Source organism: Bufo bufo, chromosome 2, assembly GCF_905171765.1.
Source record: "Bufo bufo chromosome 2, aBufBuf1.1, whole genome shotgun sequence".
Lineage (NCBI taxonomy): Eukaryota > Metazoa > Chordata > Amphibia > Anura > Bufonidae > Bufo > Bufo bufo.
In genome coordinates, this window is record NC_053390.1 from 699,189,444 (window position 1) to 699,206,054 (window position 16,611).

General features: G+C 37.9%; 1 protein-coding gene across 6 annotated transcripts in view; it reads left to right on the plus strand.

Moving 5' to 3' along the window:
- Window positions 1–1,486: 1,486 nt before the first annotated feature.
- The window catches only part of TENM3 (teneurin transmembrane protein 3), a 1,407,247-nt gene continuing 1,392,122 nt past the window's right edge, over window positions 1,487–16,611 (plus strand). For all 6 annotated transcript variants that reach the window (XM_040418697.1, XM_040418698.1, XM_040418703.1 and 3 more), the window contains exon 1: window positions 1,487–1,807. The gene's annotated coding sequence lies outside the window, so the exon portion shown is untranslated. The remainder of the gene's footprint in view (window positions 1,808–16,611) is intronic.

Genomic DNA, 16,611 nt, shown 5'->3' on the forward strand with positions numbered 1-16,611 from the left:
TTTATGCTGCTGTTTTAATTTTCTTACACTAGATGGGGGGGGGCATGTTATTTTGCTTTTGGGCCCTATGAATTATAGTCACACCCCTGATCTATGACTTGGTTGGAATTCCCTATACCTGATCCTTTCAGGAGATAATGCCAGGGATGTCTGCCACTGACTTGTCTCCTTCTCGGCATGCACATTCGGCTCTGCCGACATCTATCTTATGTCTATGTGCAGCCTCAGTGTAGCTTCACCTTTTTTTTATTAGCTATTCAGTACAAGTGAGAAGACACAAACGTTGAAATCCTGAATCTGCTTTATGTGAGAACCTCATCGCTGTATTATGTACTATATACTGAAGAATATAGGCAAATGCACATGTATTAGGCAATTGCTATAAAAGCAGCTTCCAATATATAGTAAAAATCATGCAATAGATAAAAAGTGGCATGACATTTAATTTAGTATGCATTGTCAAATGAAAGCATTAGACACAATCTGTTTATTCAAGCCCTATTTATGAAATGGTATAAAACCCCTTAAATTGTTGTTTGGAGATGTGACTTTTTTCTGCACTCTGCCTATCATTTTATATGAGATTTGTCGACCAACTTAGGCTATTACTATAGTTTCCATGGGTCTGCAATGTAGTGCTGCGTCCCCTGGAGAGAAAATGTCTTTTTCCTCTTTGGTACAGTAGAGAGCAGGCTTACAGTACAAACCCACAGCTAATTGCCTGCCTCTACTGCGAGCTGGCGTATCCTTTGAATTTTTACATTTGATTTGTTGAAAAATGATCAAGGTTCTCTGTTGGCTGTCACGGCTTTCTTATTCACTGCGCAGCTTCTTTGTGGGGTAAAACAGGCTTTTTTTTTTTTTGCCCCCAGACAGTGGAAAAAATGCACTTTTATTTTATATTATTATTATTATTATTATTATTATTATTATTTTATTTATTATTTTTTATTATTATTTACAGGAGTCACGCACAGCTCAGACCGCAATATTGCTGGCAAGAAAGCCCAGCTAATGAAGCTGTAAGTTCATTAGTGTTTGCAATCAGCAGCAAGCAGACACCCTCATCAGGGCAGGAGGCTGCAAAGAGCCATTCATCAGCATGAAGTGTTATTCATGGATGACCCCTAAATCATTGCACTAGTAGTAGATGCACTGATTGGACACAGCATGGGAGCATTGGTACTTTGCATTAGCAGACTCAGACAGGGGGAGCGAGAAAGGGATAGGCAAGCCATGGGGAAATCCTGCAAACAGCAGCACAAATAAAATCAGGCTGGCTTTTTTCTTAAGACGTATACAGTAGATGCACACATATTTCCTCCCTCTTTGATAAGGACGTATAAAAGTAGCATTCCTGCTGAGCAGCCAAGGAAGATTATAAATCTGCAGGCTGGTGGTTGCAGTGTTTAGAGGATGCTGGGCTCCCCCCTTGCTCTGTGCTGGGGAGGAGCATGGTAGGCTGCTGGGCAGAAGCAGAAGCAGCAGCTGCTTCACGTGTATGCCTGGCAGTGGCTGCTGGAGCTGCTCCCAGCCTGGACAACTACTCTCAGCTGTACAGCTACTACACCGCTCTCTGCTTCTTATATCACCTAGGGCTTTAGAAGGGGGCGTGTGTATTCACAGGCTTGGAGAAACTACTCCCATACAAGTGTGGACTAGCTGCTGGCATAACTGCTACAGGATACTCAGCACAAGTTGCACCCTTTCAATTCATTCCCCCCTTTTTGTATTGATCTACCATTCAGCATCCCAAACTTGCTTGATGTCTGGATCCCCAAAGAGAGAACTCTTAGAACATGAGAAGGTAAGTGGCAGATTTACTTTGGCAAGTGCACGTTGTTTACGCCTCTGTTCCATTGTAACACATGCAGCGTGTCATCGTCGCCAGATATTAGTATGGCTGTCAGTGCATGTTTGTTCCTGTGATGAGATACAGTAAAGGTGGGTCATTTTTACATCTGCTGCCAGGCGCTTCCTCCATCCCTCTGTAAGTTCATGAGTAGTCTGCGTCCAGGGGGGGATTGCAGGGACAGATGGTGCCATTGATCTTTCTGACATTTCCAAACCAAAGGGCAGGAATGATGCCAAATGACCCAAGCCTCTTGATAAAAAGAGAGGGCAGTGATCCATATGTTTGGGAATTAATACAAAACAGTAGAAACCTGTAGCCTTTCCATGTTCGCTACAGCTTCTAGCAACTCTGAAAAGGGTACCCGAGAACCTCAGTGCACACTGCTACACCTGGAGCTTAACCCATGTGAGTTGCCCACATACAAAATGTTTGTTCTTCAAGTCCAAATCAGCCACATTGGCATCAAATTCCATGCAAATTGCCTTAATACTATATCAATCGGTAAGTCAATGTTTTAAAACTGTTCTCACTATTGATTTTCCAAGATCAGCTCAAATGGCTGTAGACTGTGAACCTGATGAACCGATTCTGCCATCTCAAACGTCAGTCTGATTTTTTTTTCTTTTTGATGGCTGCTCAACTAGCTTTGATGTTATAAACAATCCGTCGTCTACAAAAAGAACCATGTTTTGTGCATGTAGCGGCCAAGAAGAGGTTAACATTTGTTAACTGGCTTTCTAGTCAATAAGAGACTGCAAGGAGTGGATGTCAGCATGTGATCATCCCGACCTTAACCCTGCTGGGAAGAGATGTGTCAATATCACCATAGCTGCTGCTTTCTTGCCAGAAAGTTCATTTCCTTCTATGTAGGACAAAGGGGGATTTTATTGTGAAAGCAGCCCTGACATCGCTGCTTGATTTCTGTTAATTGCAGTAAAACAGCGTTGATTTCGAAAGAACTGGTGTATTTTGTCAACACAGCACTGGTAGGATGATTGGTGTGGGAGAGGGAAGTCTTACTTGTTTTTGTTCCGGAACAAGGGAACAAATCAATCAGGTTGGAGCACACGCAGAGTTAATGCAACCATACTTAACCTGGCAGCTTTATTACAAATAGAACATATACAGCTGTACCATGAGGTTGTCACATGTGCATGACAGCAATTAGCTGGTCTCTGTGTATTACTTCATGTAATACTGGACCACTTAGCACTTGATCTAGGGTAAGCCATGCTCTCCAGCCTTCTGTATCTGCTGTGCTCCTTAAAAAGGTCCCAGATATACAGTACACCATAAAAGCGAAGGCTGAGATAAAAACTTCCATTAGCCTGTCCACCTCCCTCAAAGGTCACACTAGGCCCTTTCACACATAATATATCTAAATCTGCTGTCGGCTTTCTTCCTTCTTCCACTTGACCTTAAAACATTTCTTTTTGGCTTCCTTATATCTAGAGCAGCATTAGTGACCAGTGGCGGTGCCCATTGTAATCCGGGTGGCAGTGTCTCTGTACTGCTGGGTGTCTGTCCTGACTTGTGCTTGGGCTAGAGATCTGGAAGCAGTGGGTGGTCTTTTACTCTTGGCAATGGAAATATCTATAGCCTCTTTTTGCAATTGGTTCTCTTGTAAGCTTGAACTCATAAGAAAGTGTATCTAACTTTCTAAAACGCTGGCATTAGCCTTCAGTAATACAGCTGCTGAAAAGTGCAGGAATACAACAGAGGCGGGGCGGATAAAGGGTTAATTGCAATGAAGAATGGGCTGTAGATGATAAAGATGCAGAATTTAATGATCACCTTAATGACGTCTTGCATTTGCTCTTTTTTTTTATTTTTATCTCCCGTGCTCCTTCGTGAGTCTAACCAATAGCACCTCAGAAGTTTGCAGCACAGCTGCTTTACCACTTTGAAAGTACAGTAAGTCCTCTCCGCTGTATTGTTTGACTATGGAAAGAAATAGTCCAAGTGTTAATGATAGAAACTCCACAATCTGTGCACAACAGTTCTTTTTCTTAGTTAATACACAAACCTTATTATTATTATTTATTTATTTATTTTAATGTTATTTTATTTATTTATTTATTTATTTATTTAGCATGTTTATGTTTAATATGACATCTACGTTTTTTTTTTCTTTAGTTATATCATATTTAGTATTCAAATCATTCGACCCTTCATTTGTCAAGTGTCTGAAACATGACTTATTATAATAGAGTGTTTTTTAGCTTTCAAACTTGTAGTAGTGTCAAGGGCAGTATGGATACCAGCTATACAGTCTCTTGGGTACATACCTTTGATATAACGGGCAGGACTGTGTACCATGCATTCTTCTTAGGCATAATATTGCATGATCGTGTTAATAAAATTGGTTCAATTACAAATAATACTCACAGATAAAATGAAACGCATGCATGGTGATATTAGTCTACACGGCGCCTTAAAATTGTTAATCTATAAGGAAATAGTTTCCCTTTTTTGTAGCCATTTAGTCTTCAAGTCATGTTCTACTCATATCATCGGGAAAGGGAAACTTTGCCTAACATGTATAATCCATTTAGCCAGTTGAGGCTAGTACTTCTGTTAAGCCCCACTGAGCTCCAGTAATTATATTTCATAGTAATAACTTAGGAGGTATCATACAGAGAACAAGAGTCAAGCTCACATTGTGTCATAATAAAACATATTCATTTGAAAAGGAAGGAAATAGTACAGTTCTGCCAGACATTATTCTCTGGGAACTCAGCCTTTTTCTTTTTTTTTCCCACTAAAAGACTGATATGTATGTAGAGCCCTGATTTCAGAAGAGATCCCTCTGTAGAGAGTTTAAATCTGATCATGAAATGACAAAGCGGGTATTAATTTCCAGGTTTTTAATGATTATAGTTATAATGTAAAATCAGATTTCCATTGTCTTGATAGTAACATAGCTATTGAGCTGTCTAACATGGCAAAAATTTCCTATAATCGTGATCTATACAATAAGACAATTTTAATATATATTAATATTCCCAATTATGTCTTGCGTAATTTATTATATAATTGGGGGGGTGAGACAATGAACTTTCAGTAGTTTTTCTTTACTGCTATTAACCAGTGCTACAATGTAACACTAGCATTTTCACAGAAGAAAGAAGGATGAGAGTTCACAAGTTACATAAGTTCTGACTTATGTAATAGGATGACACAATAACCAACAGGGACCCTTTAAAATGACCCTATATACAAACAGATTTGCTAGGTACTGACAAAACATTGATTAATTGCCGCACCTTATAAAGTCTGATTTATTTCATATTATTTCGTAGCAGGCATTATGAAACTCTCCTTACAATTGAGATTAATGCATTGGAGCATATAAGTGCTTTGGAGGGCTGCATACATTTCCAGTGCCTTTGTAATCAATTTTAGATGCAAGCATTCCACAATGGATCAGCCTGCATCCAAACCTGCCTTATTATAGAGAATTAACTTGCGTCGTGATTGATAGCAATATTTCTCAATCTTGAAAACGCCATTTGTTTCAGAATAAGTGTTATGGCTTCTCAGCCTTTAGTGTGGAAACTCCAGACTCTAATTGCATTTATAGGAGGCTTTGATTTGTCACATTTAGAAGGTATCCTGAGAACTGCCATGACTCATTTGTGGTTTTTTCCTGTTCCTCTAAAAGTGCATAGCCATATTATTGATGGTTATAGGTTGAACCTTTTACTTTTATTTATTTTTTTAAAGCCAAATGTAGTCATAATTATTGCTAAGAAAGCTTCCTCTGTGACCTAGCTTCATTTCAAATGCATTGGCAATCGCACAAGAGATGGGGATGTTGCAAGCAATTTGTACAAAGTTGCAGAAGATACGTCTATGGGCACGACCACACGGTCAGGTTCCCTGATGCAGTTTTTGGAAGCCAAAATCAGGAGTGGATCATAATAGGAGAGAAAGTATAAAAGACAGATATGACTTCTCTTCTTTTTGAATTCACTCCTGATTTTGGCTTCCAAAACTGCATCTAGAAACCTGACCGTGTGGCCATACCCTATGGAGGCTGGTACCCACCAGTTAGTATTAGGTCTTCCAAGTTGATGCTTTCGTCTTGTGCCTTAATGCTTGTTGCCCTTGAAGTTGTGCTCTCTAGTCGAAGAACATCCCAATCCTAAAGGCTATGTATAAGAAGCAAGTAACAAGTATTTCCACCTACATAGTCCTTTAAGATTGAATCCAGACCCTTCCACTGATAACACCTCTCAGCCCAGATACAGTATATGATATCGAGAGGCTGATCTTGGCTGTTTTGCAGGGCAGCATAAAACAATTGTAATGCTATCTGGATGCGATGTCCCTTTTCTGTGTTTTATGAAAGTATTTTGTTGTAAGGCAACTCTTACATTAAATACTAAACTAGTAACCCTCTCAGTATATAAAACATCCCACCCCCCAGCAATAGGCATTCATGTGCTGCAATTCTCCAAATCCGGCATGCTTAGGCAATTTCACATTGTTAAGAAAGTCATTCATTTCTCTAATCTTATATTTCATCTTATTAGGTCGGAGCGGAGATGCATTGTCTTAATAGAGGGTGTATTTTTTACCTAGTTTTTCACCGGATGGTAAGCTAGGAAATCTTTCATTTAGAGTTGTAATGAGTGAATTTTAAATGTATACCAAAGCATTCATTTTTGATGAGTATTGTTCATAGACATATTTGCTTTCACGCTATATTTAGGGGGATGAGGCGGTTACTGCCTATGTCTACGCCTGTATAGTCCATGTCTGTCACATCCTTCAACCTTTTGGTCAATTTTGCAACTCTGAAGCCACTTTCCCATAGAAGATTATTATTATTATTATTACACCTCTTTTTGTATTTCATTGTAGATGGTGAAGAGGGCTTATGGCTCCAAATGCCATGAGAAAACCTACTGATGGCCTGCTATTATAATATACCTCCGAGTTGTGCCAGCTGCAAACACAGCCTCGCTACATCTGCCTATGCAATATTGTGTTTGGGTTGATGCCAAAGAGTTGTGTGGGTCAGTTAATGTCATTATAAGACAGTTTTTTTGACTATTTTTTTCTAATACATCTTTAATGCAAATGAGTGAACCCATTATTCATACATGAGGGTCAATGGATAGCGCTGGCTGCAATGCAAAGTTTAGCCATTTAGTTCTACCTTTTCATCATCTGATAGACAAAAGAGTAAGAAAATCTGATAAATCTCAGACGTCACATTTAGTTAGCATTAATCACATTGTGTTACTTTATTGCAAAAGGAAGCAGCAGCGCCCCAGCTTATCCAGAGGCTTCTGATGGAGGCCGGCTTGTCGTGTTCTGGAGCTGAATGCCATCTCCCACTTGGGCTGCCCTTTATATAAGAACAATCAAATGCTATTTTGTTCTTCCAATTTTTATTTCAATAAGTCGCTGTCCAACATGAAATATAGTTTGCTTTTAAGTGTCTTTTTTTTACAGAAGGGAGTGATATCATTGTCCAGCGATGCTCCTCAAGTAAGACTGTAGTTATCTAGTCTTCATATCAAGCATACAATATGCCTCCTTTTACAACCACTACAGTGTGTGTGTGTGTGTGTGTGTGTGCATGTACATGTGTGTGTGTGTGTGTGTGCATGTACATGTGTGTGTGTGTGCATGTACATGTGTGTGAGTGTGCGCCTGTACGTGTGCCTATACATGTGTGTGTGTGTGCATGTACATGTGTGCCTATACATGTGTGTGTGCATGTACATGTGTGTGTGCGCCTGTACGTGTGTGCCTATACATGTGTGTGTGCATGTACATGTGTGTGTGCCTGTACGTGTGTGCCTATACATGTGTGTGTGTGTGCATGTACATGTGTGTGAGTGTGCGCCTGTACGTGTGTGCCTATACATGTGTGTGTGTGTATGTACATGTGTGTGTGTGCCTGTACGTGTGTGCCTATATGTGTGTGCATGTACATGTGTGTGTGTGTATGTACATGTGTGTGTGCCAGCATGTGTTTGTGCCAGTACATGTGTGTGTGTGTCTGTACATGTGTGTGTGTGTGTACATGTGTGTGAGTGTGCGCCTGTACGTGTGTGCCTATACATGTGTGTGTGCCTGTACATGTGTGTGAGTGTGCGCCTGTACGTGTGTGCCTATACATGTGTGTGTGCATGTACATGTGTGTGTGTGTCTGTACATGTGCGTGCGCCTGTATGTGTATGTGCCTGTACATGTGTGTGTGCCTGTACATGTGTGTGCATGTACATGTGTGTGTGCCCCTACATGTGTGTGCATGTACATGTGTGTGTGCCAGTACATGTCTGTGTGCCTGCAAGTGTGTGTGCCTATACATGTGTGTATGAATGTACATGTGTATGTGCCAGTACATGTGTGTGTGTGTCTGTACATGTGTGTATGCACATGTGTGTGTGCCTGTACGTGTGTGTTCCAGTACATGTGTCTGTGCCTGTACATGTGTGTGTCTCTGTGCCTGTATGTGTGCGTGTGTGTGCACCGTATACATGAGAATGTGTACAAGAGAAGGAGCTAGCCCATAGCGTTTCATTCCTTCTTACACGTAAATGGTACAGAGACTGGTCTTTTATTAAGAAATTCTAAATGACATCTAATACCACAATGCTGAAAAGTACCATCATTTGAATGTAAAAAAAAGACCAGCTAATGCCCGCATGCTGCCCACGCTGTGATTTGTGCTATTAAATTATGAACATTTGATCTCCTGCCTGAATACATGGTCATTACGGGTTCACATATGGTTTGCTTTGTAAGTGCTTGATCAGCATTGGAACAAGAGACAGTGTCTTATAGGCGTCTGCAGTGAATGTTCTGTAGATGTATTACATCTTGATTTATCCTATACATCACCATCATCACCCTCGCCTACAGTAAGTACTCTGCTAGGGACTGGAAGTGGAAGGTGTTGGATTTAATCCCTTAACGTCTTTAATAGAAAACAAACAGTAGAAGCCGAGACACCACAATCATATCTTACTGGTTAGGGTTGTATTTGAATATTTCAGGGATGACATATCTATCTATCTATATAATATCTATCTATCTATCTATCTGTCCTATCTACTATCTATCTCATATCTGTCTGTCTATCTATCTATCTATATAATATCTATCTATCTATCTATCTATCTATCTATTATCTATCTATCTATCTATCTATCTATCATATATTATCTATCTATCTATCTATCTATTATCATCTGTCTATCTCATATCTGTCTGTCTATCGTTTGTCTGTCTGTCTATCTATCTATCTATCTATCTCATATCTATCTATCTTCTATCTATCTATCAATCATCCATTATCTATCTATCTATCTCATATCTATCTATCTATCTATCTCATATCTATCTATCTATCTATCTATCTATCTATCTATCTATCTATCTATTTATCTATCTATCTCTATATATATAACTTTGTATATATTTTAAACCCCTTGGAACAATAATAAAACCTTTGGGGCTCTCAGCAATAAGTAGATTGCGTTCCATTGTGTTCATGGAAAAGGATGGCTGTCTAATTCCCACCTACGCTGTGTGATACTGCTAGTCTGGAATTTGGTAGACCATTATCTAGGAGTCATAATGTAATGTTGTAGACCATTATAGAGCCGACATTAACATATTATACATTCCTCACTCATATAGTAGTCCAGTGACATCTCTATCAGTCTACGATTCAATTTACCAAGCGATTGCATTACTCATTTACTTTTGTTTTAAAGCATCATGTGAGCTCTTAATGTAGCTTTTATAATAGGGCGAGCATATATTTGATGTATTATTTGATACGCACCAGGTTAATGTATCTAATTACACCATATTTGTTTATTGGAGAACACAGATTTTCTCAGATTAAGATTCATTTCATTAAAATGAATTTGTGAAACTAGATGCCACTTGTACTGCCGCTGTAGCTTAGAACTGGTCATAGCACATCTATTGTAACTTTCTATGTGTTTTTGAGCAGTCTGATATCAATATAAAGGACATAAGCTCCCTTCTCCCCAGCCCATGGATGGCTGTACAGCAGGCTATCTGATTTATTTTCTAGCCTAATCCAAGCTGGTACAAATCTAAGAGAACCAGGGTAAAAAGGGTGCACAGTTTTAGAGCTCACAGTTTGCTGCCCCCTTTTTTCTCCCCACTGTGATGGTGGCGTTTTCCTTTCACATATGCTTGGCGGCACATCACCTTTTTTTTTTTTTTTCCTCCTGAGCATCTTGTTTCAGTACCCCCTGAGTATCTCTGTAGTTTGCCCAAACCATCCTTCTCATCTGCCTCCCTTATTCCTGGACGAAAGCACAGCAATTGCAGAAGAGACAAGGATGGCAGGTGCTCTGTGACTTTTCAGTGGTATGCCTTTTTTCTACGCCCCCCCCCCCCCCCATTGAATATATAACGTAAGCGGCTGCAGGTTTTATTATTTAACTTGGTTTCCACGATCAATTATGTGATTGTATAGTGTTACTCTATTAAGACAATTCTGTAAATGGCTTGGGAACATAAGCCTTTAAGTGCTAAGGGAACTTGAAATACATTGAAGTACAGGAGTTGTATAAATAGGCTGAAGGCGTGAATTACAACTGCACTGTATGCTATGTGAGGATAGGGATTGATGCATTGCTCTATATATATATATGTATATATATATATATATGGAAATAATCAGTGTCTTAATATGTTGGTCCATATGCAAAGTGCTATACTATACATAATGTATTAGAGGTTCTTGTTGTATCCTAAATGTATGCCTATTAAATAAAAGCTGTGTAACTGCATATTCAGCAACCAGTGAAGCAGAACTGTGCAGCAGTAAGATTGCCCCTCTTAGAGAGGGAAATGGAATAGACAGGCACATTGACTATTATAGGGACCCTTACACAGCTCAGTGTGAACAAGACATTTTTCTTGGAGGCGAGAAGCCTTGAATGGATGCGAATCTCATAAATCTGTCCAGTCTTTTGTGAGTTTTCCTGGCCTTGGTCTCAAGGAAGGTGAAAAAGTTAAAGAATTGGCACTTGGACGTCATTCTCGGGATGCAGATTTTTATTTATATTATAAATAGCTGTCCGTCTCTAATTGTAATGTATTATGTCATTCGAGTTAGATTTTGTATGCAAGGACGCCATACAATCTACTAGCCAATGGATTGAGGACATTTGGCATGCATGATTGGTAATGTACATATATATATATATTTCTTTTTATGAGAAAGTGCTTTGATGTTTTGTTTTACGGCCGACGTCTTTATATGCGATAAGGCCCGCAAGTATTTTAATATATGCCTATACAGGAACTCTTTATGACATCATGATGATCTGGGGTTTTTCATAGGACGGCAGGTAAAACGATGGAGTGCTCGTAAGAACTAGCTCAATGACAAATTCAGCACTGCTTCATCACCTAAATAGGATAAGAGGCGAAGTTTTAGTCGTTTGAGGAGTTTCGTGGAGTCAATTTATTCCATATTTCCCATGAGGCAGACTGAGTCCTAAAATCGCATGCCACTTTCCTCATTTTAAATGTTTCAATAAAGCCAGGTCATGCAGAAGTAGGATTAGATAAATCTGAATTCCTCTCTTAAAAACCCAGTGAAGCTTCCTTTTCCCAACCTACACGAAAAAAGAGGAGTGTTTAATTATCTCCACTTCAAACGTGTATTCTGCACAGCTGGATATAAGAGTCTGTTCTAGATTTCAAAAGAACAGGCATTTATTGAACAGTTTGAGTCAACTGGCTATACTTTCTGCTGTTCCCTGTGTATAGGTATTCACAATGGAAATACTGCAGCCCTCACTGGGCAGTCTGTTGTGCCACACATTAGAGGTACTGCAGATAGAAATAGGTTAAGTCAGACTATTATACACCTTATCACATACTGAACCACTGTTATCATATGTGCCCCTTCATCAGCAATCTCATTACAGGGAATGCAAACAATTACAACACTTTACATAGCAGACATGATATGATTAGAGCTTATTTCATTATGTAGTAGACTTGAAAACGCTCATAAATGTCAAACGTTTCGTTGTTAAATGCTGTAGTCTATGGGTTTTGCTATTGAGTGTGCATTTTAATGGTGTTGGGCAATTTTATGGTACTATAACAAGGTCAGTATAAAAATGGCATTCATTTTATAATCAGTAAACATATCAATGGATGCTGTATACTTTATTGTGCATTTACCTTCACGCTCATGTTCATTTGACGATAAGAGAATCACAGCTTGACCAAGTATAGAATGAAGTATTACTATAGAATTAATGAGGGTAGGATAAAATTGATGTCGTAATTGACCATTCCATTGATGTCTCCGGACGTCTATGACTTATAACTGTGGGTATACACATGTCCTTTTAACACATGCCAAATAAGGCATGCGTCAATAATTCCTTATTTTGTCCTCGTCCTCATTTTCCCTTCTAGTTTTTTTCAGTTGCTGAGAAGCATTGATGTTTTTTCGAAGACCTCTTGGTTTGTCTATGGTAGCAAAACAGTCAATATATGTGCAGCTCAATAACATTTAAAGTGACTATAAAGTGTAATTTTCCTAGGCAGAAGATTTGCTGTTATGATTTAAGTGCCAACTACTAACTCAGGGAAAGAAAAAAAAATACATTTTTGTATAGTTGCTTATTAGATATAAATGTAGGATATGCAGCACATAGATATTGTTGGAGATACATTCTTTCTTTACTGAAACCCTACAATTATCTTCTATAACTAATATATTTACAGATTTATGTGTTCACTATATGAAATAAACAATACATTTTGACAGTTGATACTATAAGGAATAAAGATAAAAGATTTAAAAAAATTGATACATTTTGAAAAATATAGAATTATTGTCCTTTCAAGAAGCCACCAAACTGTTTATCATTGATTAGTGGCAATAACAGGTCTTCAAAAATGTCTCCTCAATTTATATCATCTTGGTGGATTGCAGCATAGAATAGTTGAATGATTCTTGACAAAGTTAAATTAGTTGTCACTATGTTCTACGGGGGTTATGGATGGTTTTGCTTTGCTCTTATATTGAATATATATATATAAAAAAATAGATACAATTAAAAAAAATTGAATTATTGTCTTTTCAAGAAGTTATGACCATGTAAAGAAGCCACCAAACTGTTTATCATTGATTAGTGGCAATAACAGGTCTTCGAAAATGTCTCCTCAATTCACATCATCTTGGTGGATTCCAGCATAGAATAGTTGAATGATTCTTGACAAAGTTAAATTAGTTGTTTATATGTGCTATGGGGTTATGGATGGTTTTGCGTTGCTCTTATATGGTTAATGAGCAACAAAAAGTTAAAATATATTGAAAGTTAGGTCAATATATTAAGTAAGACCAAATGGCATGTTCATAGAAGAAACGTCTTCAGGCTTGCCTGGACATGTGGAATTTTCTGAAATGGACCAATATCTTATGTTATTTCAGTAAGATGTCAGTCATTAGCTTGAATGCACAATTACAGTACGCAAGAATGTTCTCATGAGCAAAAAGATCAAGTTGGATTTAAGATGGCATAAGCTATCAAAAAGTTGAATTTCTAGAATAGGGCAGGTAGAAACTCATTAGTCAGAGGATAACATTATTTAAAAATAAAGAATTGTATGCTTTAATTTTGCATATACCAAGGTTGGTTTTAGGGGGTTTATATTGGTTTTGAAGTCTAAGGAAGAAAAGTACAGATCAGAAGATTGAAATTCTGGGGAAATCAACCAGATTTTCATTACTGAGACCTAGAAAGCAGAGTATTTATTTATTTTTTATTTTTTCTGTTCAATTATAAAAGCTGGTACTTCAATACTAACCCATGTTTAATACTTTGCTCATAATGTGCACAAACTGTCCTTTGATGTGTCCTATATACATTGAACGCTGATTTCTTCAAAGCTGTCGCTTCAGCGCCCTCCTGATATACTCTTAGCAATAAACAAATAGACTTGTGTGCTGCATGCTGTGCTTCACTGAATCAGAAGCCACCTTTCTTCTTCCCCTATCTGCTTTTCATTATTTCATCCACCTATTAGGTAAGCATTCACTTGCTCTTAGAAATGATTAAAGTTGAATGTAGTCACTTAATATGCTTTTGTTAAAGGCCTACACCAGTGGCTGGTATATATACAATGATAAATGTCATCACTTTGATGTACAGATAGGTCCACTCATACTTTTCTGTGCATCTCGTTAAGGATTAAATTTCTTGTGATAAAAATTTTATACATTCCCACACAGACACATAGAACATAAACTACACCCAACTTAAAATGGCAAATTGTATTTTGTTTTAAAAGATGTTGTGCCTCTCATCTTGGGCTTTCTTGAGCCAAGGTCCCATCTGTAAGTAGTTTGTTCTTAGAGTGGCGACATAGGAGGCTCTATGAGTGACTGTTAGCCCATATAGACTGTTAAAATATTCTACCATTTTTTTTCTCTCATAGTTTTGTTTTTTTATAAAATCCATCTCTATAAAAAATGAGGAACACGGAGGGCAAAACTAAAGCGGTACAGAGCTTGCAACTGCATCATGAGGCTTTGTAGGGTCAGGAGGACCTATATCGGCACTATTTATCATGTATGATAGCCTGGAGGTCCTGATATTGAGATATTTTCACCATGTTTTTGTAGGTTTACTCCTGGTAGTCCAAAGCGAGATTTGGATTGTGAGCCCTACTGGGGGCAGCAAGTGATGCTAATGCCTGTAAAGCACCATGGAATATGTTTGTGTTACATAAGCAAGTAATAGAGAGAGAGCTGCAATTGTCTTTGAGTGTGAGAATACAAGTTCTGTTGATCCAGGTGGTTTTATACATAGCCAAACTACTCAAGAAATGTTGTAGGGAGAAGAATTTGAAACTCTACTGGCATGAAGGAACAGCTGCGGTCTTGTATTCTATCTAGACTTGGCACAGGAGCAGGCGTTGATCAGTTTGTCAATGTTCAGTGAATTCAGATGCATCCAGAGGAGGCTTATTATTTGGCAGAATGTCTAAAATACAAAGATTGTGTTTCTAACATTTGCGCAAATAGTTTTCATGTTCCTGCACTAACCCATGCATTATTAGCTGGACCTAAGCTGATAAAGAGTTGTCAGAGTCTGCTGTCATATTTGTACCCAGCACAGCTGTCCTCTCTCTGCTTAACACCACTTGTCCTTTGTACTCTAGTCACTGACATCTAGATCTTATGGGCAGACATATGTAGAAGTCACTGGGTTACATCTGAACAGGTGATTCATTTATTCTAATGGGATTTTTCGGCTTCAAATATACAGAGTGTGGGCTGGAGTCTGTTGTAACGGGAATAATTATAGTCTACTCTATAACCAGCAGATAAAAACTGAATATAAACTTTCCTGTGCCGTATAATTCGGCCGTTTGTGCACCATTTAGGTGAAGAATGTTCTTGATTAGACTGTAGCAATGGGAGAAGTCGGAAATATAATATAGACAGATGTATAATAAAATTACACCAACCATCATTCTATATTCCAACAAAACGTGTATTTTTTTCTGACCTTAGCAGAAGATAAAAATGTGCGTAGTGACAGTGCAAAATACGTACTTGGCTACTGCCAGGTCTGGCATAGGACTTGTTTCTAAAACTGTCTCATTGTGTAGACACTTATAGTACTGGAACGTAGCTATTAGCAGTTTGCAAGGGTTGATCAGTAAATGCCTCTGTGTTTTTATCCTTGTTTTCTGCCTGTGCAACTGTGAGCAGAGACTGTAATATCATTTCTGTGTTTTGCATAAATATCTACTTTATGATGGAAAATACATTAACTCTGTTATGTACAGTGTGACAAATGACAGGCCTGAAAGGGATGGCACAGTGATTTTTTTCTCTGAACTGCCATCAACTAATTTTAAGCATATCAGATGGCTCGAAGAGATCTTTATCAAGCTTAATGCTGACATTATCATATTTTTTTATCTCTTTAACTGGCATAAAAGAGACATGTTTAATAAATGTAACGTTTGAAATCTGAATAATAATAATAATAATAATAATAATAATATTTTGATTTATGCAACATATTATTATTATTATTAAAAGCACCTATGAATTTGTAGTTACTTATATTTTACTATAATTTGAATGAATAAAGTAAAATATATAAATAAATATAATTTTTTTTAATATCGGATCTTGTATTATTGAAGGAAAAGAAAAAAAACTTTTTTTTAATTTACGTTACATTTCATGACTCGCCGTACAGTGGACTATGCTTATCCAGAAATAAGAATATCTACAATTTATTTGAATAAGGTACGTTTAATTGGAACCCAGCATTCTGCGGGGCCCTTTACTCTTCTGCACAGCTCTATTCCCTCCCAAGGCACTGAATGGTAATTTCACAAATGTAGCAAAGAATATTTATGTTTATTGGTATATTCATCTGGGCTGATTTTGTTTATTATTCATTTCATTTATAAATGGATGGATGGATAGATAGATAGATAGATAGATAGATAGAAAGATACCTGTAGATAGAGAGATACATTTAAGGTGAGACTATCTTTTGTAGTTGGTTTTGCTTTATTTGTGCCCTAGAGGCCTTTTCTGTGGCGCACATGAGGTTAAGCTACATATATGACCTAATTATGTAAAATGAACTATTTGGAAGGTTGTTTGGCAGCAATCTTGTTTTTCCACCTTGACTGTGAAAGCGAATACGTAGAGTGAATAATTGTAGTGTGGAGCTTTTAGGGTCCTG